Source organism: Vicugna pacos, unplaced genomic scaffold, assembly GCF_048564905.1.
Source record: "Vicugna pacos unplaced genomic scaffold, VicPac4 SAC-SAT, whole genome shotgun sequence".
In the NCBI taxonomy this organism is placed as follows: Eukaryota; Metazoa; Chordata; class Mammalia; order Artiodactyla; family Camelidae; genus Vicugna; species Vicugna pacos.
This window is the reverse complement of record NW_027328721.1, coordinates 6,712,955-6,728,522: the sequence shown is the minus strand read 5'-3', so window position 1 is coordinate 6,728,522 and position 15,568 is coordinate 6,712,955.

Sequence of the window (15,568 nt, the reverse complement as noted above, 5' to 3'; positions counted from 1 at the left end):
TTCCAACGGAATGCCTGAGCTGGTCTCCCCTGAGGGTTTTCCAAATGTCTCTGTGCCAGGGAATGCTAGGGGTGTTTGCAGGAAATCCCAGTGACAGAGGCTGCCTCCCCAAGGTCAGGGAAGGTATTTCTCGGACTTCCCCGGACAGGGAACACCTGTGCCTGAAGAGAGCTGCGTGGAGGTGTCTCTCGAGCTCCCCCACGCACTGACAATGCTTCCGGAACCCTGAGCGTGGGGAGGTTCCACCAACGGTCGGCAGCGCGTGCGTTCCAACGGAATGCCTGAGCTGGTCTCCCCTGAGGGTTTTCCTAATATTTCTGTGCCAGGGAATGCTAGGGGGGTTTGCAGGAAATCCCAGTGACAGAGGCTGCCTCCCCAAGATCAGGGAAGGTATTTCTCGGAATTCCCCGGACAGGGAACACCTGTGCCTGAAGAGAGCTGCGTGGAGGTGTCTCTCGAGTTCCCCCACGCACTGACAATGCTTCCGGAACCCTGAGCGTGGGGAGGTTCCACCAACGGTCGGCAGCACGTGGGTTCCAACGGAATGCCTGAGCTGGTCTCCCCTGAGGGTTTTCCTAATGTCTCTGTGCCAGGGAATGCTAGGGGGGTTTGCAGGAAATCCCAGTGACAGAGGCTGCCTCCCCAAGGTCAGGGAAGTTATTTCTCGGACTTCCCCGGACAGGGAACACCTGTGCCTTAAGAGAGCTTCGTGGAGGTGTCTCTCGAGCTCCCCCACGCACTGACAATGCTTCCGGAACCCTGAGCGTGGGGAGGTTCCACCAACGGTCGGCAGCGCGTGGGTTCCAACGGAATGCCTGAGCTGGTCTCCCCTGAGGGTTTTCCTAATGTCTCTGTGCCAGGGAATGCTAGGGGGGTTTGCAGGAAATCCCAGTGACAGAGGCTGCCTCCCCAAGGTCAGGGAAGGTATTTCTCGGACTTCCCCGGACAGGGAACACCTGTGCCTGAAGAGAGCTGCGTGGAGGTGTCTCTCGAGCTCCCCCACGCACTGACAATGCTTCCTGAACCCTGAGCGTGGGGAGTTTCCACCAAAGTTCGGTAGCGCGTGGGTTCCAACGGAATGCCTGAGCTGGTCTCCCCTGAGGGTTTTCCTAATGTCTCTGTGCCAGGGAATGCTAGGGGGGTTTGCAGGAAATCCCAGTGACAGAGGCTGCCTCCCCAAGGTCAGGGAAGGTTTTTCTCGGACTTCCCCGGACAGGGAACACCTGTGCCTGAAGAGAGCTGCGAGGAAGTGTCTCTCGAGCTCCCCCACGCACTGACAATGCTTCCGGAACCCTGAGCGTGGGGAGGTTCCACCAACGGTCGGCAGCGCGTGGGTTCCAACGGAATGCCTGAGCTGGTCTCCCCTGAGGGTTTTCCTAATATTTCTGTGCCAGGGAATGCTAGGGGGGTTTGCAGGAAATCCCAGTGACAGAGGCTGCCTCCCCAAGATCAGGGAAGGTATTTCTCGGAATTCCCCGGACAGGGAACACCTGTGCCTGAAGAGAGCTGCGTGGAGGTGTCTCTCGAGCTCCCCCACGCACTGACAATGCTTCCGGAACCCTGAGCGTGGGGAGGTTCCACCAACGGTCGGCAGCGCGTGGGTTCCAACGGAATGCCTGAGCTGGTCTCCCCTGATGGTTTTCCTAATGTCTCTGTGCCAGGGAATGCTAGGGGGCTTTGCAGGAAATCCCAGTGACAGAGGCTGCCTCCCCAAGGTCAGGGAAGGTATTTCTCGGACTTCCCCGGACAGGGAACACCTGTGCCTGAAGAGAGCTGCGTGGAGGTTTCTCTCGAGCTCCCCCACGCACTGACAATGCTTCCGGAACCCTGAGCGTGGGGAGTTTCCACCAACGGTCGGTAGCGCGTGGGTTCCAACGGAATGCCTGAGCTGGTCTCCCCTGAGGGTTTTCCTAATGTCTCTGTGCCAGGGAATGCTATGGGGGTTTGCAGGAAATCCCAGTGACAGAGGCTGCCTCCCCAAGGTCAGGGAAGGTATTTCTCGGACTTCCCCGTACAGGGAACACCTGTGCCTGAAGAGAGCTGCGTGGAGGTGTCTCTCGAGCTCCCCCACGCACTGACAATGCTTCCGGAACCCTGAGCGTGGGGAGGTTCCACCAACGGTCGGCAGCGCGTGGGTTCCAACGGAATGCCTGAGCTGGTCTCCCCTGAGGGTTTTCCTAATGTCTCTGTGCCAGGGAATGCTAGGGGGGTTTGCAGGAAATCCCAGTGACAGAGGCTGCCTCCCCAAGGTCAGGGAAGTTATTTCTCGGACTTCCCCGGACAGGGAACACCTGTGCCTGAAGAGAGCTGCGTGGAGGTGTCTCTCGAGCTCCCCCACGCACTGACAATGCTTCCGGAACCCTGAGCGTGGGGAGGTTCCACCAACGGTCGGCAGCGCGTGGGTTCCAACGGAATGCCTGAGCTGGTCTCCCCTGAGGGTTTTCCTAATGTCTCTGTGCCAGGGAATGCTAGGGGGGTTTGCAGGAAATCCCAGTGACAGAGGCTGCCTCCCCAAGGTCAGGGAAGGTATTTCTCGGACTTCCCCGGACAGGGAACACCTGTGCCTGAAGAGAGCTGCGTGGAGGTGTCTCTCGAGCTCCCCCACGCACTGACAATGCTTCCGGAACCCTGAGCGTGGGGAGGTTCCACCAACGGCCGGCAGCGCGTGGGTTCCAACGGAATGCCTGAGCTGGTCTCCCCTGAGGGTTTTCCTAATGTCTCTGTGCCAGGGAATGCTAGGGGGGTTTGCAGGAAATCCCAGTGACAGAGGCTGCCTCCCCAAGGTCAGGGAAGGTATTTCTCGGACTTCCCCGGACAGGGAACACCTGTGCCTTAAGAGAGCTGCGTGGAGGTGTCTCTCGAGCTCCCCCACGCACTGACAATGCTTCCGGAACCCTGAGCGTGGGGAGGTTCCACCAACGGTCGGCAGCGCGTGGGTTCCAACGGAATGCCTGAGCTGGTCTCCCCTGAGGGTTTTCCTAATGTCTCTGTGCCAGGGAATGCTAGGGGGGTTTGCAGGAAACCCAGTGACAGAGGCTGCCTCCCCAAGGTCAGGGAATGTATTCCTCGGACTTCCCCGGACAGGGAACACCTGTGCCTGAAGAGAGCTGCGTGGAGGTGTCTCTCGAGCTCCCCCACGCACTGACAATGCTTCCGGAACCCTGAGCGTGGGGAGGTTCCACCAACGGTCGGCAGCGCGTGGGTTCCAACGGAATGCCTGAGCTGGTCTCCCCTGAGGGTTTTCCTAATATTTCTGTGCCAGGGAATGCTAGGGGAGTTTGCAGGAAATCCCAGTGACAGAGGCTGCCTCCCCGAGGTCAGGGAAGGTATTTCTCGGACTTCCCCGGACAGGGAACACCTGTGCCTGAAGAGAGCTGCGTGGAGGTGTCTCTCGAGCTCCCCCACGCACTGACAATGCTTCCGGAACCCTGAGCGTGGGGAGGTTCCACCAACGGTCGGCAGCGCGTGGGTTCCAAAGGAATGCCTGAGCTGGTCTCCCCTGAGGGTTTTCCTAATGTCTCTGTGCCAGGGAATGCTAGGGGTTTTTGCAGGAAATCCCAGTGACAGAGGCTGCCTCCCCAAGGTCAGGGAAGGTATTTCTCGGACTTCCCCGGACAGGGAACACCTGTGCCTGAAGAGAGCTGCGTGGAGGTGTCTCTCGAGCTCCCCCACGCACTGACAATGCTTCTGGAACCCTGAGCGTGGGGAGGTTCCACCAACGGTCGGCAGCGCGTGGGTTCCAACGGAATGCCTGAGCTGGTCTCCCCTGAGGGTTTTCCTAATGTCTCTGTGCCAGGGAATGCTAGGGGGGTTTGCAGGAAATCCCAGGGACAGAGGCTGCCTCCCCAAGGTCAGGGAAGTTATTTCTCGGACTTCCCCGGACAGGGAACACCTGTGCCTGAAGAGAGCTGCATGGAGGTGTCTCTCGAGCTCCCCCACGCACTGACAATGCTTCCGGAACCCTGAGCGTGGGGAGGTTCCACCAACGGTCGGCCGCGCGTGGGTTCCAACGGAATGCCTGAGCTGGTCTCCCCTGAGTGTTTTCCTAATGTCTCTGTGCCAGGGAATGCTAGGGGGGTTTGCAGGAAATCCCAGTGACAGAGGCTGCCTCCCCAATGCCAGGGAAGTTATTTCTCGGACTTCGCCGGACACGGAACACCTGTGCCTGAAGAGAGCTGCGTTGAGGTGTCTCTCGAGCTCCCCCACGCACTGACAATGCTTCCGGAACGCTGAGCGTGGGGAGGTTCCACCAACGGTCAGCAGCGCGTGGGTTCCAACGGAATGACTGAGCTGGTCTCCCCTGAGGGTTTTCCTAATGTCTCTGTGCCAGGGAATGCTAGGGGGGTTTGCAGGAAATCCCAGTGACAGAGGCTGCCTCCCCAAGGTCAGGGAAGGTATTTCTCGGACTTCCCCGGACAGGGAACACCTGTGCCTGAAGAGAGCTCCGTGGAGGTGTCTCTCGACCTCCCCCACGCACTGACAATGCTTCCGGAACCCTGAGCGTGGGGAGGTTCCACCAACGGTCGGTAGCGCGTTGGTTCCAACGGAATGCCTGAGCTGGTCTCCCCTGAGGGTTTTCCAAATGTCTCTGTGCCAGGGAATGCTAGGGGTGTTTGCAGGAAATCCCAGTGACAGAGGCTGCCTCCCCAAGGTCAGGGAAGGTATTTCTCGGACTTCCCCGGACAGGGAACACCTGTGCCTGAAGAGAGCTGCGTGGAGGTGTCTCTCGAGCTCCCCCACGCACTGACAATGCTTCCGGAACCCTGAGCGTGGGGAGGTTCCACCAACGGTCGGCAGCGCGTGCGTTCCAACGGAATGCCTGAGCTGGTCTCCCCTGAGGGTTTTCCTAATATTTCTGTGCCAGGGAATGCTAGGGGGGTTTGCAGGAAATCCCAGTGACAGAGGCTGCCTCCCCAAGATCAGGGAAGGTATTTCTCGGAATTCCCCGGACAGGGAACACCTGTGCCTGAAGAGAGCTGCGTGGAGGTGTCTCTCGAGTTCCCCCACGCACTGACAATGCTTCCGGAACCCTGAGCGTGGGGAGGTTCCACCAACGGTCGGCAGCACGTGGGTTCCAACGGAATGCCTGAGCTGGTCTCCCCTGAGGGTTTTCCTAATGTCTCTGTGCCAGGGAATGCTAGGGGGGTTTGCAGGAAATCCCAGTGACAGAGGCTGCCTCCCCAAGGTCAGGGAAGTTATTTCTCGGACTTCCCCGGACAGGGAACACCTGTGCCTTAAGAGAGCTTCGTGGAGGTGTCTCTCGAGCTCCCCCACGCACTGACAATGCTTCCGGAACCCTGAGCGTGGGGAGGTTCCACCAACGGTCGGCAGCGCGTGGGTTCCAACGGAATGCCTGAGCTGGTCTCCCCTGAGGGTTTTCCTAATGTCTCTGTGCCAGGGAATGCTAGGGGGGTTTGCAGGAAATCCCAGTGACAGAGGCTGCCTCCCCAAGGTCAGGGAAGGTATTTCTCGGACTTCCCCGGACAGGGAACACCTGTGCCTGAAGAGAGCTGCGTGGAGGTGTCTCTCGAGCTCCCCCACGCACTGACAATGCTTCCTGAACCCTGAGCGTGGGGAGTTTCCACCAAAGTTCGGTAGCGCGTGGGTTCCAACGGAATGCCTGAGCTGGTCTCCCCTGAGGGTTTTCCTAATGTCTCTGTGCCAGGGAATGCTAGGGGGGTTTGCAGGAAATCCCAGTGACAGAGGCTGCCTCCCCAAGGTCAGGGAAGGTTTTTCTCGGACTTCCCCGGACAGGGAACACCTGTGCCTGAAGAGAGCTGCGAGGAAGTGTCTCTCGAGCTCCCCCACGCACTGACAATGCTTCCGGAACCCTGAGCGTGGGGAGGTTCCACCAACGGTCGGCAGCGCGTGGGTTCCAACGGAATGCCTGAGCTGGTCTCCCCTGAGGGTTTTCCTAATATTTCTGTGCCAGGGAATGCTAGGGGGGTTTGCAGGAAATCCCAGTGACAGAGGCTGCCTCCCCAAGATCAGGGAAGGTATTTCTCGGAATTCCCCGGACAGGGAACACCTGTGCCTGAAGAGAGCTGCGTGGAGGTGTCTCTCGAGTTCCCCCACGCACTGACAATGCTTCCGGAACCCTGAGCGTGGGGAGGTTCCACCAACGGTCGGCAGCACGTGGGTTCCAACGGAATGCCTGAGCTGGTCTCCCCTGAGGGTTTTCCTAATGTCTCTGTGCCAGGGAATGCTAGGGGGGTTTGCAGGAAATCCCAGTGACAGAGGCTGCCTCCCCAAGGTCAGGGAAGTTATTTCTCGGACTTCCCCGGACAGGGAACACCTGTGCCTTAAGAGAGCTTCGTGGAGGTGTCTCTCGAGCTCCCCCACGCACTGACAATGCTTCCGGAACCCTGAGCGTGGGGAGGTTCCACCAACGGTCGGCAGCGCGTGGGTTCCAACGGAATGCCTGAGCTGGTCTCCCCTGAGGGTTTTCCTAATGTCTCTGTGCCAGGGAATGCTAGGGGGGTTTGCAGGAAATCCCAGTGACAGAGGCTGCCTCCCCAAGGTCAGGGAAGGTATTTCTCGGACTTCCCCGGACAGGGAACACCTGTGCCTGAAGAGAGCTGCGTGGAGGTGTCTCTCGAGCTCCCCCACGCACTGACAATGCTTCCTGAACCCTGAGCGTGGGGAGTTTCCACCAAAGTTCGGTAGCGCGTGGGTTCCAACGGAATGCCTGAGCTGGTCTCCCCTGAGGGTTTTCCTAATGTCTCTGTGCCAGGGAATGCTAGGGGGGTTTGCAGGAAATCCCAGTGACAGAGGCTGCCTCCCCAAGGTCAGGGAAGGTATTTCTCGGACTTCCCCGGACAGGGAACACCTGTGCCTGAAGAGAGCTGCGAGGAAGTGTCTCTCGAGCTCCCCCACGCACTGACAATGCTTCCGGAACCCTGAGCGTGGGGAGGTTCCACCAACGGTCGGCAGCGCGTGGGTTCCAACGGAATGCCTGAGCTGGTCTCCCCTGAGGGTTTTCCTAATTTTTCTCTGCCAGGGAATGCTAGGGGGGTTTGCAGGAAATCCCAGTGACAGAGGCTGCCTCCCCAAGGTCAGGGAAGGTATTTCTCGGACTTCCCCGGACAGGGAACACCTGTGCCTGAAGAGAGCTGCGTGGAGGTGTCTCTCGAGCTCCCCCACGCACTGACAATGCTTCCGGAACCCTGAGCGTGGGGAGGTTCCACCAAAGGTCGGCAGCGCGTGGGTTCCAACGGAATGCCTGAGCTGGTCTCCCCTGAGGGTTTTCCTAATGTCTCTGTGCCAGGGAATGCTAGGGGTGTTTGCAGGAAATCCCAGTGACAGAGGCTGCCTCCCCAAGGTCAGGGAAGGTATTTCTCGGACTTCCCCGGACAGGGAACACCTGTGCCTGAAGAGAGCTGCGTGGAGGTGTCTCTCGAGCTCCCCCACGCACTGACAATGCTTCCGGAACCCTGAGCGTGGGGAGGTTCCACCAACGGTCGGCAGCGCGTGGGTTCCAACGGAATGCCTGAGCTGGTCTCCCCTGAGGGTTTTCCTAATGTCTCTGTGCCAGGGAATGCTAGGGGGGTTTGCAGGAAATCCCAGTGACAGAGGCTGCCTCCCCAAGGTCAGGGAAGGTATTTCTCGGACTTCCCCGGACAGGGAACACCTGTGCCTGAAGAGAGCTGCGTGGAGGTGTCTCTCGAGCTCCCCCACGCACTGACAATGCTTCCGGAACCCTGAGCGTGGGGAGGTTCCACCAACGGTCGGCAGCGCGTGGGTTCCAACGGAATGCCTGAGCTGGTCTCCCCTGAGGGTTTTCCTAATGTCTCTGAGCCAGGGAATGCTAGGGGGGTTTGCAGGAAATCCCAGTGACAGAGGCTGCCTCCCCAAGGTCAGGGAAGGTATTTCTCGGACTTCCCCGGACAGGGAACACCTGTGTCTTAAGAGAGCTGCGTGGAGGTGTCTCTCGAGCTCCCCCACGCACTGACAATGCTTCCGGAACCCTGAGCGTGGGGAAGTTCCACCAACGGTCGGCAGCGCGTGGGTTCCAAAGGAATGCCTGAGCTGGTCTCCCCTGAGGGTTTTCCTAATGTCTCTGTGCCAGGGAATGCTAGGGGTTTTTGCAGGAAATCCCAGTGACAGAGGCTGCCTCCCCAAGGTCAGGGAAGGTATTTCTCGGACTTCCCCGGACAGGGAACACCTGTGCCTGAAGAGAGCTGCGTGGAGGTGTCTCTCGAGCTCCCCCACGCACTGACAATGCTTCTGGAACCCTGAACGTGGGGAGGTTCCACCAACGGTCGGCAGCGCGTGGGTTCCAACGGAATGCCTGAGCTGGTCTCCCCTGAGGGTTTTCCTAATGTCTCTGTGCCAGGGAATGCTAGGGGGGTTTGCAGGAAATCCCAGGGACAGAGGCTGCCTCCCCAAGGTCAGGGAAGGTATTTCTCGGACTTCCCCGGACAGGGAACACCTGTGCCTGAAGAGAGCTGCATGGAGGTGTCTCTCGAGCTCCCCCACGCACTGACAATGCTTCCGGAACCCTGAGCGTGGGAGGTTCCACCAACGGTCGGCAGCGCGTGGGTTCCAACGGAATGCCTGAGCTGGTCTCCTCTGAGTATTTTCCTAATGTCTCTGTGCCAGGGAATGCTAGGGGGGTTTGCAGGAAATCCCAGTGACAGAGGCTGCCTCCCCAAGGTCAGGGAAGTTATTTCTCGGACTTCGCCGGACACGGAACACCTGTGCCTGAAGAGAGCTGCGTTGAGGTGTCTCTCGAGCTCCCCCACGCACTGACAATGCTTCCGGAACGCTGAGCGTGGGGAGGTTCCACCAACGGTCAGCAGCGCGTGGGTTCCAACGGAATGACTGAGCTGGTCTCCCCTGAGGGTTTTCCTAATGTCTCTGTGCCAGGGAATGCTAGGGGGTTTTGCAGGAAATCCCAGTGACAGAGGCTGCCTCCCCAAGGTCAGGGAAGGTATTTCTCGGACTTCCCCGGACAGGGAACACCTGTGCCTGAAGAGAGCTCCGTGGAGGTGTCTCTCGACCTCCCCCACGCACTGACATTGCTTCCGGAACCCTGAGCGTGGGGAGGTTCCACCAACGGTCGGTAGCACGTGGGTTCCAACGGAATGCCTGAGCTGGTCTCCCCTGAGGGTTTTCCAAATGTCTCAGTGCCAGGGAATGCTAGGGGGGTTTGCAGGAAATCCCAGTGACAGAGGCTGCCTCCCCAAGGTCAGGGAAGGTATTTCTCGGACTTCCCCGGACAGGGAACACCTGTGCCTGAAGAGAGCTGCGTGGAGGTGTCTCTCGAGCTCCCCCACGCACTGACAATGCTTCCGGAACCCTGAGCGTGGGGAGGTTCCACCAACGGTCGGCAGCGCGTGGGTTCCAACGGAATGCCTGAGTTGGTCTCCCCTGAGGGTTTTCCTTATATTTCTGTGCCAGGGAATGATAGGGGTGTTTGCAGGAAATCCCAGTGACAGAGGCTGCCTCCCCAAGGTCAGGGAAGGTATTTCTCGGACTTCCCCGGACAGGGAACACCTGTGCCTGAAGAGAGCTGCGTGGAGGTGTCTCTCGAGCTCCCCCACGCACTGACAATGCTTCCGGAACCCTGAGCGTGGGGAGGTTCCACCAACGGTAGGCAGCACGTGGGTTCCAACGGAATGCCTGAGCTGGTCTCCCCTGAGGGTTTTCCTAATGTCTCTGTGCCAGGGAATGCTAGGGGGGTTTGCAGGAAATCCCAGTGACAGAGGCTGCCTCCCCAAGGTCAGGGAAGGTATTTCTCGGACTTCCCCGGACAGGGAACACCTGTGCCTGAAGAGAGCTGCGTGGAGGTGTCTCTCGAGCTCCCCCACGCACTGACAATGCTTCCGGAACCCTGAGCGTGGGGAGGTTCCACCAACGGTCGGCAGCGCGTGGGTTCCAACGGAATGCCTGAGCTGGTCTCCCCTGAGGGTTTTCCTAATGTCTCTGTGCCAGGGAATGCTAGGGGGGTTTGCAGGAAATCCCAGTGACAGAGGCTGCCTCCCCAAGGTCAGGGAAGGTATTTCTCGGACTTCCCCGGACAGGGAACACCTGTGCCTGAAGAGAGCTGCGTGGAGGTGTCTCTCGAGCTCCCCCACGCACTGACAATGCTTCCTGAACCCTGAGCGTGGGGAGTTTCCACCAAAGGTCGGTAGCGCGTGGGTTCCAACGGAATGCCTGAGCTGGTCTACCCTGAGGGTTTTCCTAATGTCTCTGTGCCAGGGAATGCTAGGGGGGTTTGCAGGAAATCCCAGTGACAGAGGCTGCCTCCCCAAGGTCAGGGAAGGTATTTCTCGGACTTCCCCGGACAGGGAAAACCTGTGCCTGAAGAGAGCTGCGAGGAAGTGTCTCTCGAGCTCCCCCACGCACTGACAATGCTTCCGGAACCCTGAGCGTGGGGAGGTTCCACCAACGGTCGGCAGCGCGTGGGTTCCAACGGAATGCCTGAGCTGGTCTCCCCTGAGGGTTTTCCTAATTTTTCTCTGCCAGGGAATGCTAGGGGGGTTTGCAGGAAATCCCAGTGACAGAGGCTGCCTCCCCAAGGTCAGGGAAGGTATTTCTCGGACTTCCCCGGACAGGGAACACCTGTGCCTGAAGAGAGCTGCGTGGAGGTGTTTCTCGAGCTCCCCCACGCACTGACAATGCTTCCGGAACCCTGAGCGTGCGGAGGTTCCACCAACGGTCGGCAGCGCGTGGGTTCCAACGGAATTCCTGAGCTGGTCTCCCCTGAGGGTTTTCCTACTGTCTCTGTGCCAGGGAATGCTAGGGGGGTTTGCAGGAAATCCCAGTGACAGAGGCTGCCTCCCCAAGGTCAGGGAAGTTATTTCTCGGACTTCGCCGGACACGGAACACCTGTGCCTGAAGAGAGCTGCGTTGAGGTGTCTCTCGAGCTCCCCCACGCACTGACAATGCTTCCGGAACGCTGAGCGTGGGGAGGTTCCACCAACGGTCAGCAGCGCGTGGGTTCCAACGGAATGACTGAGCTGGTCTCCCCTGAGGGTTTTCCTAATGTCTCTGTGCCAGGGAATGCTAGGGGGCTTTGCAGGAAATCCCAGTGACAGAGGCTGCCTCCCCAAGGTCAGGGAAGGTATTTCTCGGACTTCCCCGGACAGGGAACACCTGTGCCTGAAGAGAGCTGCGTGGAGGTGTCTCTCGAGCTCCCCCACGCACTGACAATGCTTCCGGAACCCTGAGCGTGGGGAGGTTCCACCAACGGTCGGCAGCGCGTGGGTTCCAACGGAATGCCTGAGCTGGTCTCCCCTGAGGGTTTTCCTAATATTTCTGTGCCAGGGAATGCTAGGGGGGTTTGCAGGAAATCCCAGTGACAGAGGCTGCCTCCCAAAGGTCAGGGAAGGTATTTCTCGGACTTCCCCGGACAGGGAACACCTGTGCCTGAAGAGAGCTGCGTGGAGGTGTCTCTCGAGCTCCCCCACGCACGGACAATGCTTCCGGAACCCTGAGCGTGGGGAGGTTCCACCAACGGTCGGCAGCACGTGGGTTCCAACGGAATGCCTGAGCTGGTCTCCCCTGAGGGTTTTCCTAATGTCTCTGTGCCAGGGAATGCTAGGGGGGTTTGCAGGAAATCCCAGTGACAGAGGCTGCCTCCCCAAGGTCAGGGAAGGTATTTCTCGGACTTCCCCGGACAGGGAACACCTGTGCCTTAAGAGAGCTGCGTGGAGGTGTCTCTCGAGCTCCCCCACGCACTGACAATGCTTCCGGAACCCTGAGCGTGGGGAGGTTCCACCAACGGTCGGCAGCGCGTGGGTTCCAACGGAATGCCTGAGCTGGTCTCCCCTGAGGGTTTTCCTAATGTCTCTGTGCCAGGGAATGCTAGGGGGGTTTGCAGGAAATCCCAGTGAGAGAGGCTGCCTCCCCAAGGTCAGGGAAGGTATTTCTCGGACTTCCCCGGACAGGGAACACCTGTGCCTGAAGAGAGCTGCGTGGAGGTGTTTCTCGAGCTCCCCCACGCACTGACAATGCTTCCGGAACCCTGAGCGTGGGGAGGTTCCACCAACGGTCGGCAGCGCGTGGGTTCCAACGGAATTCCTGAGCTGGTCTCCCCTGAGGTTTTTCCTACTGTCTCTGTGCCAGGGAATGCTAGGGGGGTTTGCAGGAATTCCCAGTGACAGAGGCTGCATCCCCAAGGTCAGGGAAGGTATTTCTCGGACTTCCCCGGACAGGGAACACCTGTGCCTGAAGAGAGCTGCGTGGAGGTGTCTCTCGAGCTCCCCCACGCACTGACAATGCTTCCTGAATCTTGAGCGTGGGGAGTTTCCTCCAACGGTCGGTAGCGCGTGGGTTCCAACGGAATGCCTGGGCTGGTCTCCCCTGAGGGTTTTCCTAATATCTCTGTGCCAGGGAATGCTAGGGGGGTTTGCAGGAAATCCCAGTGACAGAGGCTGCCTCCCCATGGTCAGGGAATGTATTTCTCGGACTTCCCCGGACAGGGAACACCTGTGCCTGAAGAGAGCTGCGTGGAGGTGTCTCTCGAGCTCCCCCACGCACTGACAATGCTTCCGGAACCCTGAGCGTGGGGAGGTTCCACCAACGGTCGGCAGCGCGTGGGTTCCAACGGAATGCCTGAGCTGGTCTCCCCTGAGGGTTTTCCTAATATTTCTGTGCCAGGGAATGCTAGGGGGGTTTGCAGGAAATCCCAGTGACAGAGGCTGCCTCCCCGAGGTCAGGGAAGGTATTTCTCGGACTTCCCCGGACAGGGAACACCTGTGCCTGAAGAGAGCTGCGTGGAGGTGTCTCTCGAGCTCCCCCACGCACTGACAATGCTTCCGGAACCCTGAGCGTGGGGAGGTTCCACCAACGGTCGGCAGCGCGTGGGTTCCAACGGAATGCCTGAGCTGGTCTCCCCTGAGGGTTTTCCTAATGTCTCTGTGCCAGGGAATGTTAGGGGGGTTTGCAGGAAATCCCAGTGACAGAGGCTGCCTCCCCAAGGTCAGGGAAGTTATTTCTCGGACTTCCCCGGATAGGGAACACCTGTGTCTGAAGAGAGCTGCGTGGAGGTGTCTCTCGAGTTCCCCCAAGCACTGACAATATTTCCGGAACCATGAACGTGGGAAGGTTCCACCAACGGTCGGGAGCGCGTGGGTTCCAACGGAATGGCTGAGCTGGTCTCCCCTGAGTGTTTTCCGAATGTCTCTGTGCCAGGGAATGCTAGGGGGGTTTGCAGGAAATCCCAGTGTGAGAGGCTGCCACCCCAAGGTAAGGGAAGGTATTTCTCGGACTTCCCCGGACAGGGAACACCTGTGCCTGAAGAGAGCTGCGTGGAGGTGTCTCTCGAGATCCCCCACGCACTGACAATGCTTCCGGAACCCTGAGCGTGGGGAGGTTCCACCAACGGTCGGCAGCGCGTGGGTTCCAACGGAATGCCTGAGCTGGTCTCCCCTGAGGGTTTTCCTAATGTCTCTGTGCCAGGGAATGCTAGGGGGCTTTGCAGGAAATCCCAGTGACAGAGGCTGCCTCCCCAAGGTCAGGGAAGGTATTTCTCGGACTTCCCCGGACAGGGAACACCTGTGCCTGAAGAGAGGTGCGTGGAGGTGTCTCTCGAGCTCCCCCACGCACTGACAATGCTTCCGGAACCCTGAGCGTGGGGAGGTTCCACCAACGGTCGGCAGCGCGTGGGTTCCAACGGAATGCCTGAGCTGGTCTCCCCTGAGGGTTTTCCTAATGTCTCTGTGCCAGGGAATGCTAGGGGCCTTTGCAGGAAATCCCATTGACAGAGGCTGCCTCCCCAAGGTCAGGGAAGGTATTTCTCGGACTTCCCCGGACAGGGAACACCTGTGCCTGAAGAGAGCTGCGTGGAGGTGTCTCTCGAGCTCCCCCACGCACTGACAATGCTTCCGGAACCCTGAGCGTGGGGAGGTTCCACCAACGGTCGGCAGCGCGTGGGTTCCAACGGAATGCCTGAGCTGGTCTCCCCTGAGGGTTTTCCTAATGTCTCTGTGCCAGGGAATGCTAGGGGGGTTTGCAGGAAATCCCAGTGACAGAGGCTGCCTCCCCAAGGTCAGGGAAGGTATTTCTCAGACTTCCCCGGACAGGGAACACCTGTGCCTGAAGAGAGCTGCGTTGAGGTGTCTCTCGAGCTCCCCCACGCACTGACAATGCTTCCGGAACCCTGAGCGTGGGGAGGTTCCACCAACGGTCGGCAGCGCGTGGGTTCCAACGGAATGCCTGAGCTGGTCTCCCCTGAGGGTTTTCCTAATGTCTCGGTGCCAGGGAATGCTAGGGGGGTTTGCAGGAAATCCCAGTGACAGAGGCTGCCTCCCCAAGGTCAGGGAAGGTATTTCTCGGACGTCCCCGGACAGGGAACACCTGTGCCTGAAGAGAGCTGCGTGGAGGTGTCTCTCGAGCTCCCCCACGCACTGACAATGCTTCCGGAACCCTGAGCGTGGGGAGGTTCCACCAACGGTCGGCAGCGCGTGGGTTCCAACGGAATGCCTGAGCTGGTCTCCCCTGAGGGTTTTCCTAATGTCTCTGTGCCAGGGAATGCTAGGGGGGTTTGCAGGAAATCCCAGTGACAGAGGCTGCCTCCCCAAGGTCAGGGAAGGTATTTCACGGACTTCCCCGGACAGGGAACACCTGTGCCTGAAGAGAGCTGCGTGGAGGTGTCTCTCGAGCTCCCCCACGCACAGACAATGCTTCCGGAACCCTGAGCGTGGGGAGGTTCCACCAACGGTCGGCAGCGCGTGGGTTCCAACGGAATGCCTGAGCTGGTCTCCCCTGAGGATTTTCCTAATTTCTCTGTGCCAGGGATTGCTAGGGGGGTTTGCAGGAAATCCCAGTGACAGAGGCTGCCTCCCCAAGGTCAGGGAAGGTATTTCTCGGACTTCCCGGGACAGGGAACACCTGTGCCTGAAGAGAGCTGCGTGGAGGTGCCTCTCGAGCTCCCCCGCGCACTGACAGTCGTTCCGGAACCCTGAGCGTGGGGAGGTTCCAGCAACGGTCGGCAGCGCGTCGGTTCCAACGGAATGCCTGAGCTGGTCTCCCCTGAGTGTTTTCCTAATGTCTCTCTGCCAGGGAATGCTAGGGGGGTTTGCAGGAAATCCCAGTGACAGAGGCTGCCTCTCCAACGTCAGGGAAGGTATTTCTCGGACTTCCCCGGACAGGGAACACCTGTGCCTGAAGAGAGCTGCGTGGAGGTGTCTCTCGAGCTCCCCCACGCACTGACAATGCTTCCGGAACCCTGAGCGTGGGGAGGTTCCACCAACGGTCGGCCGCGCGTGGGTTCCAACGGAATGCCTGAGCTGGTCTCCCCTGAGGGTTTTCCTAATGTCTCTGTGCCAGGGAATGCTAGGGGGGTTTGCAGGAAATCCCAGTGACAGAGGCTGCCTTCCCAAGTTCAGGGAAGGTATTTCTCGGACTTCCCCGGACAGGGAACACCTGTGCCTGAAGAGAGCTGCGTGGAGGTGTCTCTCGAGCTCCCCCACGCACTGACAATGCTTCCGGAACCCTGAGCGTGGGGAGGTTCCACCAACGGTCGGCCGCGCGTGGGTTCCAACGGAATGCCTGAGCTGGTCTCCCCTGAGGGTTTTCCTAATGTCTCTGTGCCAGGGAATGCTAGGGGGGTTTGCAGGAA